The sequence below is a fragment of the Caretta caretta genome, chromosome 5 (genome assembly GCF_965140235.1).
Source record: "Caretta caretta isolate rCarCar2 chromosome 5, rCarCar1.hap1, whole genome shotgun sequence".
Lineage (NCBI taxonomy): Eukaryota > Metazoa > Chordata > Testudines > Cheloniidae > Caretta > Caretta caretta.
In genome coordinates this window covers 82,914,971-82,925,587 of record NC_134210.1, presented here as the reverse complement: position 1 = coordinate 82,925,587, position 10,617 = coordinate 82,914,971, and positions in this window count along the sequence as shown.

Sequence of the window (10,617 nt, the reverse complement as noted above, 5' to 3'; positions counted from 1 at the left end):
CCTGGCTCCTCACCCTCCATACAGCAGAGTAGCAGAAGGCAGATATACTGGCCACTGAATTAACAGTTTTCTGTTCCCTAACTGACCAGAGCAGGGGCTGCGCCAGGCTAATAAGAACACCTGACTCCAATTAACTTGCAAAGAGTCAGGTGAGGCCATTAAACTAATGTGACCACTTTACTCTAATTAAGGCCCCTCTGATCCTATAAAAGAGCTCACTCCAGTCAGGCAGAGGAGAGCCAGGGGAGAGGAAGTGTAGCTGAAGGGCTGGTTAATGAAGACGCCCTCAAGTCATTGGTAAGGGAGCCCTAAGGTAAGGAAGAAGCAGGAGAGCTGTGGGGAAGTGGCCCAGGGAAATGTAGCAACTCTGGCAGTGAAAGATTGGCTGCCAACAGCTACTACCATTAGGGTCCCTGGGCCAGAACCTGGAGTAGAGGGCGGACCCGGGTTCCCCCCCCCCCCCCAGCCCAACCCGTCACTACCTGAAACACTTCCTGGGAGGGGAAAACAGGCCCCTGTCAGGACAGGAGGCTAAACTGTTTTGGTATAAGGCCGTAGGAGCAACAGAGACTGTAGGAATTCTCTCACCAACCTCCTTGCTGGCTTATGATGAAAAGGGCTCAGTAGACTGTATCCCTGGCCCTAGAGAGAGAAGGGCTACATGGAGGGTTGCAGTGAACCTCTGAAGCTAGCATAAACTGCCTGGAAATGCGGGACCTATGGGGACAAGGTCGGAGCTCTGCTACAATCCATAGACATGAATTGAGAACCACAAAAGTAAAAAAGTTACAGGAACTATATATCAGACTCACACTATTATGTGTTCTATGTGAAACACATTTTACTCAGAAAGTTGGGATTTTTTAGAGGGTTTTTTTAAATTGAATCTACATCTTGCATCTTTCTATGTGTAAACATATGTGCCTTAATTACCATAAGTCCAGCTGTACAGGGTTCAGAAGGAAGGAAACATTTTAAGTGACAAAATGTTCTAAAATAGCTTTTCCATGCATAAAAGCATCACAGGTGTGAACTCTTATCTGAAGAACTTACTGTGATGGGTTGGATCTCAAAAAACCCCTTGGGAACTGCCAACTGATGTGCTGAGACTACTTTTAAGTCTGTTTTCCCTGGCAGCTTGGAACTTCAGTGCCCTGCCTAGTTTGAGCCAGACATGGTAGCCGGCTGCAAACCCAGACCCAGGTCTGAACCACGTCCCCTAACAGCTGCAGGCTTAACTGAAAGGGGCTTAAGAGGTGTTCCTATCTCTAACATTCAGATGCCCAGCTCCCAGTGGGGTCCAAACCCCAAATAAATCCGTTTTATCCTGTATAAAGCTTATACAGGGTAAACTCATAAATTGTTCACCCTCTATCTCACTGATAGAGAGAGATGCACAGCTGCCCCCCTCCCCCCAGTATTAATATGCTGGGTTAATTAATAAAATCACTTTTCACTTACGAAATACAAAAAGTAGGATTTAAGTGGTTCCAAGTAGTAACCAACAGAACAAACTGAATTACCAAACAAAATAAAACACACAAGTCTATGCCTAATACAGTAAGAAAACTGAACACAGATAAAACCTCACCCTCTATGTTTCAATAAGCTTCTATCACAGACTGGATGCCTTCTTAGTCTGGGCACAATCCTTTCCCTCGGTACAGCCCTTGTTCCAGCTCAGGTGGTAGGTAGGGGATTTCTCATGATTGCAGCCCCCTTTGTTCTGTTCCACTCCCTTACAAGGCAGGAATCTTTTGTCTCTCTGGGTCCCCCCGCTTCTAAATGGAAAAGCACCAGGTTTAAGATGGATTTCGGTACCAGGTGACATGGTCACATGTCCTGTGAGACCCCCAGCCTTCATTCCTCCCAGCCTGACTCTCAGGAAGGCCTGCAAGCAAACAAAGCCATCCACAGTCAATTGTTCTTGTTAATGGGCGCCATCAAGATTCCAAACCATTAATGGCCCACACTTTGCATAACTACAATAGGCCTGCACTCATGCCTGTTTGCAGGATTGGGACCATGCTAAACAAGGGTCAAAAGATGAGGGTACGATCATTTTAGTCACACCATCTCTTTACTGAGTTATGCACACTTCTTCCAAGTTACAGAGTTGCTTTTTGTTTTCTTAATATACAAAAATCTAGGGTGAATTGGCAAGAGTCTCAACAGCCCCAAGAGTTCCTTCCAGCACATTACCATTTGAACTGATCCCACTGAAATCAATGGGATTTTTTTACTATTGACATCAATGGGAGAAAAGTTTGGTTGATACTGAGTTCTTTAGAAAATCCAGTGCCTAGTTTAAGATTTCTTTAAGAAGTGGATGGTGAGAAGAGCCTGAAAGAAAAGTGTGGCAGATGGGATGAAGACATGGGTTCCAGGAACAACCCAAGTCTGTCTAACAATGAAAAAATAATTGTTGATTTTTCAGTGTTAAATGAGGCAGGTAATGAAAAGAAGCTCCACCAGAAGACCCCTAAAATGACATCAGAGTAAGATGAGGGAAAAAAAATATGATTGCAGATTTCTCTTCTTGGCTTCTTTTCAAATCTTTGAGTTCAGGTGTTCAGAAGTACGGGGACCTCTAGTCCTATACAGGCAGAACTCATTTAGTTTGCAGGATTAGACCATTTTAGATTTTCAGATTAGACTTTATTTATACCTCTGAGATTTTCTGTTATCGCACTCTGACTCTTTGTCTTTCTTATGCTACCTACTGGTAGTGGTTACATAGCAAATCTGAGCCACAACTAGCTGATACATTTGTTACCCAGGTTCAAGTTTCCTGTTTCCTGCAATGCTGCATATAACTATTCTGTGTATTATGCTTGTGCTGCCTTAAATAGGTTTTGGGGGTTTTTTATGTGAAAACAATCTTTATTAAAATTTTCATCAAAGCAGTTTCACAAAACTCCATTACTATTAGCTACCTACTGCAATAGATAGTTTTGTCAGTTGACAGTATAATGTATTGTTGTCAGTGACCTAGTATGTCTAATGTATAATACATTTGGTGGTTGGGAAGGAGGCAATTGTTCATCTTGGCAAAGTGGCACCACTTCTAGAGTTTCAGGACAGCTTAAGGCAGCCCAGGTAGGGCATCTGGGGGCTTAGACACTATATTTGAGAGAAACAAACAAAGTCTCTAAAATCTATAGGGCCTTAGTTTCCAGGACAAAATTTCACCTTAGTGAACTTTTTGCAAAATGTTCTGCTTCCTGTACAAATTCTGTAGAGTGAAAACGGACAGTACGATCTAATTGTATTCTACAGCTAAAAATATTAGGACTAGATTTTTGCTATCTTTTAAAGTCCAGACCTTTTCAGTATTTATATGACAGACAATACCAAAGTCAGGATGAAGTTTTCAGCTGATCCAAAACTGGAAGAAAAAGCTAAGAATGAGGTCTGATATAACCAGTTGTTAAACCTTCAGTTATAATTAACCTGAATCTTCTCTCATTTCATACCAGTTTTACCACTGGTTTTACACCTTTGATGTCAATGGAATTACTGATTTACACCAGCTTGATGGAGAAGAATCAGGCTAAATTAGTGTACAGTGAATGAAGTGTAGTAGAAAGATACTAAGTCCTAAATACTGAAATTAGAAGAGAAGAAAGTTTAGCTTATCTTCATGATAGAAAGAAGTCTACAGTATGTAGATAATTTATTAAGGATTAAGCCCTTAAAACAAGGGTTATGGGTTGCAGTGGGCCTTTCACAGACTCTCATCACTGAGATGACTTTCTCTCTAATTGCATATTATTTAACTTGCATGTGTAATGATTTGTATTCTGAACCATCATGAGACTATTCTCATTAAACACCTATCGTCTATCATGTCATCCAACATTTAGGGACTCAACTGTAAAAATTATTTAGCTACATGAATGCACATGAGACCTGAGTCAGCTGACCCCATACTTGCATGCTGAACAATCACTCTATAAACATTTTGGTAAGGATATCTGGACACAGAGTAAAGAGTATTTTTAAAAACAATTTTCCTTCTAAGTTCACACCGTCTAAATTAGGGTGTGAAATTTTGATATTAAAATCAAACTTGTCATTAAGTTTTGAAAGTGCCCAAAACTGTCTTAAGTAGGACATTACCTACTACTTTATTATTGTCAGAGGGCACCCCTTGATGGCAGTCCTCCACACAGCCCACTGCCTCCATTTGCACCTTCAAGGGTTTTCTAAAATAAACTTCACACACAGGCCTTCTTTCCAGTAGCACTCCTCCCTGTAGTCTAGTTTTATTAACAAAACAGTTCAAAATAAAATGTTCTCAAGTCCATCCATTTATCCTCTTATAAATTATTCCCAGGGCCTTTCCTGCCTATAGTCTCAGTCCAAAATCCATTTTTTTTTTTTTTGCTAGAGACTACTCATTCCCAGCAGCCCCTGTATCCCAGTCTAGTCTCCCTAAACATTCCCCTCTCTGTGGCTTCCTAATGCCCTTAATAGGGGAAACAGGTGATTAGGCCCATTTTGAGAAACTGTGGGCCAGATTCATCCCTGATTCATAGATATTTAGGTCAGAAGGGACCTTTATGATCATCTAGTCTGACCTCCTGCACAACGCAGGCCAAAGAATTTCACCCACCACTCCTGCGGAAAAAATGTAACACAAAAGTCAGTGGAGTTACATCAAGGAAGGATTTGGTCAAATTAATCTACTCTTATAAGATCATTTCCAATATGTTCTTGAGACGTTTATGATACACAACACTTGATCACTAACTAGTACCTCTGTGGTCAAAATGGGCAACTATTATCTTGTCACTGTATCATCTTTGTTTCATGCTTTCTATGGGGAAGGGGGAAAAGCACATTTCACCAAGCTAATAACTTGCCATCTTGCCAGGTAAGGAAGGGAATACAAACATTATGAAGATACTGCCATAACTTTAAACAAAATAACATGAAGCATGACAGTGGTGGCCTTTTCAACGATTCCCACACAGAATTACAACAGTAGGAAAAAGATGAGGACTGTTGCCACGTGGTGGATTATCTGTTCCTTGAAATCCTAAAATAAATGAATTATACTTTTCATAGCATTTGGGGCATATTTTTTTTAAAAGAGTAGCAGACACCACCAACTCTGCCAAATGCGTCAGGCAGATGTGGCTGGAGAACCTACCTGAAGTGCCAGCTGGATTTGTACTCGCATTCTTGGAGAGAATGAAGACACGAATGGCTGCTTTGAATTTAATATATGTTATTTCCTGACTGCTGGCGCTACTTAAGGGACACATTTGCTGTCCACTCGGCTGTGCCCTCTGAGAGTCTTTTTTCCCCTGAAACTTTTTTTCTTTTTAATATGGACTTTTCACAAAACAAAAACCAAAATAATAAATTGTTGCTTTAACATTTGGCTCCAATCACCTAGTTCCTATCCTAACCAAAGACAGACAGCGTCCACAGTAAAGACAAATGGTTAACACATTTTAAGATACATTTTTGGCAATGAAAGAAATTTGTGAAATAGTTTCTGGTTTTTTTAAAAAGTGCTTGGAAGCACTGCTGGTATGTTCCTGTGACAACATTACCATTGCAAAGACTATTGACAGCTCACATAGTAATTACACTATTAAAAGACATATGACAAACATAGCTTACCAAAAGAGAAAGAAATAAAAACAAAACAGAAGACTTCATATACAGAAACAGTGAGCCTGGCTTTTCTATTATTGATCAAGTGCTCTGTACCACCATCCTGTAGTAAATTAGGAAGAAAGGAGTTTGCTGCTGCCAACGTGTATTGAAACTACTGGAACATAGAACGTGGTGTCTTTTTATGTGGAATAAGCACATTAGACTGTGATGATCCAGGGTTTGTGTGTGCACATTTTGCATTATGTCTACTTCCTAACAGTATACAGTACTACAGTACACAGCTTTAGTAATTTATACCACTGTTACTTGGCCACCAAAAGGTGAATTTCCCACCCTGAGATTTAAAAAAAAGAAAAGAAAAATGTACCTACTGGTATTTTTCACATCTCAAATGGTTCACACGATAAGGGTAAGAAGTATTTTTACTAGAAATGAACTATGGCTTTATGGGAGGGGTGGTGGTATTTTCAGTTCACTGCTCAAACTGAGGGGGAGGGCAACCAAGGAAATTCTACCTTCTTAAAAACAAAAAGTAATGGTATTTCCCACCATCCCAAAAATATGTACCAACTTTTTCTTTATCTTATCCTCCTGTTTCTGAAACCAGCACTTATAACCACCACCTGTAATTACAAGTTTGTTAACTGTTTTAACCTATTAGCATTTCCAAGTCTAGTCTGGCTGAAAATGAGGTGATTTGTGAGTACATCTGCTCAAATTATTAATCACAAATAAATTAAGTGACTTTTATTCTTTTTTCTGTGCATAAATCATTTGCAGTCCTGATTTCTGAAAGTGTCTATAGTTTAGTAAACAAATGTCAGTCATTATTTGATATTCTCTATTTGTTCTTCATGACTGATGACCTGAATCACCTGTGATGGTTTAAGTTGATTAGAGGACTAAAATATTTTAAATACAAGAACAACAAATAGCAAATAATGAATATCCATAATCACATATGAACAATAATGAAGGCATTCAGTCAAAATACAGTTATTCCACAAACCTTAATGTGAACAAAAACCTATTGCCACATAATAATAAAGGGGGAAAAGATACATCAAACCAAACAAAAATTTGGAATTTGAACAAATGTTGTGGAGGCTGTTTTTGCATATGTCTATTTTGATAAATGTGAATAATCTCAATGGTTTTAATGAGATTACTGATATGTTTAAAGTTATACTGATGCTTAAATATGCTATTGGATGGAGGTCTGTTTGACCAGCTAGCCCTATTTGGGAAACTATTAGTGTAATAGCCCAATGGAAGAGTCTGTAAACCAGTTTCCAATGTGCCTTCATTTTAGTTTTATAATCCAAAGAAAAACTTAAATATATAGTGTTTAAAAATTAATAATTTTGCTCACAAATTGGGATTTTATTGTTAAATCATTTAGGTAGGCTGAAATATGGTTGACTCTGTTTCATTATGTGCTCACATTTCAACAGTCACAAAATTACTTTTCTTATTAAAAAAATGTCTGCCTCCAGAATGGCTCAGCAACACCAATTGCAAAGTTAACAAAACCAAACAAACATTTCACCATTTATTCATGTTCCTGAAAAAAAGCATCTCTCCCTATGAAGTTTTGAACTGGCAGGCTTAGCTAAGCAGCTGCAATTTTCCTTTAAAGATAAACATAGCCATTTTTAAAAATGGAAAAACAAAAACATAAAACAGGGGCTCTTAATAGTAACAGAAATATGAAAACACTGAGACTTTTTGTGTAAGAAAGAACCAGAGTTCCAAATGTTAAGGGAAATAGTATTGCTAGTATGATAGCCTTTCCGAGCATCAGAGTGACCATATTTTTATGAGTTTCAGAGTAGGAGCCGTGTTAGTCTGTATTCGCAAAAAGAAAAGGAGTACTTGTGGCACCTTTCTTTTTGCACATTTTTATGGCAGCAGTTTTTAATTTAGCTTTCCTTTGTGCTCCAAGGGTTAAATGTTGCATGCCCCTCCATGGCCAAAACATCAAAAAGTTGAACTGTTGTGGTTTTGCTGAGCAGGGTGCCAGGAACTGAGGAAGAGGAATGTGTAGCTGTCAGCTGATATGCGGCTTCTATACAGGTGGAAGAGGAGGGGATTTGTGGAGATGCTGGGGGCATGGCCTATGAGTCTGTGAACTATGTTTGGGGAGGAGGGGCAAACAGCAGCAGGATCGATAGTAGCAACCTCAACCTGGTTGCACAGGTAGCCTGAGCTCTGGCTGTGACAAAGGGAGGATTACACTCTCTGAGAACCCTTTGAACCTGTTTAACTTTGCATCTCCTGTACAAGGTCTGTTTGACTTTGCTTCATGGTGCACATGAATTTCACCAAAAGAGATTAGAATATGATTATTCCCATTTAGGAATGCATCACATCCCCAGTCCTCACCCTGCCTGCATGTTGTATATAATGTTCACTCTTTGAAGAGCAACATTTTTCACTGGGCCTGATTCATTGCCCATTTAGGTCTATTGAATTTCCATTTTGTTCAATGAGCTTTGGATCAGGCCCATTACACCCAGAGTTTCTCTGAAGTCTCTTCCTGATCTTTTGAGAAGAATTTTCCCTACATTTGTGGACTAGTGATTTCTGAAACATTGGTAGGAATAACACTGTGAAGCATAGGTGAAAATAATTTTGAGTAGTACAAGGGTTGCCAACTGTCTAATCGCACAAACCCAAACACCCTTGCCCTGCCCCTTCCCCAAGGCCCACCTCTCTCTGGCCCCTTCTCCAAGGCCCTGCCCTGCTCACTCTATCCCCCCTCACTCCACCGCTCACTCTCCCCCACCCTCACTCACTTTCACTGGGCTGGGGCAGGGGGTTGGGGTGCGAGCTCTGGGTTGGGGCCAGGCTGAGCCTGGATAAGGGGGTTGGGGTGTAAGACTGGGTGTGGGGTGCAAACTCTGGGAGGGAGTTTGGGTGCAAGAGGGGACTCAGGGCTGGGGCAGGGGATTGGGGTGTGGGACCGAGCTCAGATTGGGGGCTGGGGTGTGGGAGAGGGTTTGGGGTGCTGGCTCTGGCTGGGACAGGGAGCTGGGATGCAGGAGGTGGTTTGGGGTACTGGTTCGGGGGGGGCTCAGGGCTGGGGTGTAGGAGGGGGTGAGGGGTGCGGGCTCTAGCCAGGCGGCGCTTACTGTCGTCAGAGCAGTGGGGTTATGGCAGGCTCCCTGTATGCCCTGGCCCCGCGTCACTCCTGGAAGTGGCCAGCATGGCCCTGTGGCCCCTGGGGAGAGGGGACCAGGGGGCTCCGCATGCTGCCCCTGCCTGCAGGCACTGTCCCCGCAGCTCTCATTGGCCGCAGTTCCCAGCCAATGGGAGCTGTGGAGTTGGTGCTTGGGACAGGGGCAGCTCACAGAGACCCCCATCCCCTTCCCCCCATCCACCCGCAGGGATGTGCCAGCCACTTTTGGGAGTGATGCAGGGCCAGGGCAGGCAGGTAGCCTGCCTTAGCCCCACTGTGCTGCCAGACTTTTAGCAGCCTAAAATCTCCCGGTTTGGCTTCAATAGCCTCTGGGAGATAGAGCCCAATTCCAAGAGACTCTTGGCAAAACTGGGAGGGTTGAAAACCCTAAGTACTACACGGGCCACTGTGTAAAAGTTAGCCCATACAGAGCGAGTGCACCAAGCAGTTGCACAAGTTTAGTTCAGGGTGAAGTTTGACACACGCTGCTTTACAGAATGTAATATGCAACCTGTTTCATAAAGTTCATTAAATCTTTTTTTATTATTTGAACAATATCTTGAATTGTTAAGTGAAACAGCAATTATTGTGCAAGAAACTAGAAAGTGAAATGGGTTATAAACAAATGTGATGTGAAAAAACTAAACACCCAGATTAACTCATTAACTGGTAAAAACTTAGATTATTAAAACTGACTCAATTTTAATACTTAAGGCTCTGATCCTGTAAAGTCTTACCCACATATATGTACATGTGTAATCCTAGTATGTGCAATTCAAAATTCACCAGTGGCATAAGTGTGCACACCTCCATTAATTTAATTGGAGTTCAGCTTGATCACAGAAGCAATAAATTTAAATACATGACTTTGGCATAAGGCTAAAGTTTGTCTATTTCAATATAGAAATGATAATAGCTCTTTTGAAATTGTATTCGGCCCCAATTATCCTATTACAAAAATCTATGGAAAGCTGTTATTTTTTTTCCAATCCTTACTACATATGCATTTGACTGGGAGATTTATTTTTATGAATTCTTTAAAATTTATTTTTCAAAGCCCCACTTTGTTACAGTACCATTAACGCACACACATGTAAAAATGATAACATAATATAGCTTTAATTAAATGTAATTAATTTAGCCTGTGTCTTTAGATCATGCTGCATGCCTAGACACTGCAGCACGTATTGCATAAGATCACTGATAGTTCTGAGATCTGTGTCATGACTTCTGAAGGTTCTGCAGAATATGCTTAGGAGGCACCACCAGCCATACTCTTGAATATTTGATTTTGCTCATTTGAATTAGATCATTGGAATCTAAGTGCTTCTGAGATTTTGGCACACAAATTGTCAGTGAATTGATAGGAGATTGGATCCCTAATGCAATTTTAATATAGCTCTTTTCAAATTATTTAATATGCCAAATATACAAGCTATGAAAATATTGTGTTTTTTATTTTTTTCACCAGGCAAGGCAAAAAGGATTTTAGCCACTAACCACTTTGGCATAAAACAATGGAATAAGTTTAACAAATAGAGAATCAAAAAAAATTTTGTTTTGATGATTTTCACAGAACTGAAATCCCAATCACCTAAAGATACTTGTGGGTAGAAACTTGGTATAAAAAAGAACCCTTTGAATTACAAAAAGCATGGAAGTGAATCAACCATTTTCCTTCCTACATAAATGATTTAACAATAAAATTGCAGTAAGCAAAATTATTAATTGGCTAACAACTCTTCTGAAAACATGAATTAATAGTTCATGTTTTCAGATTTTGTATAACTAGAGAATATATG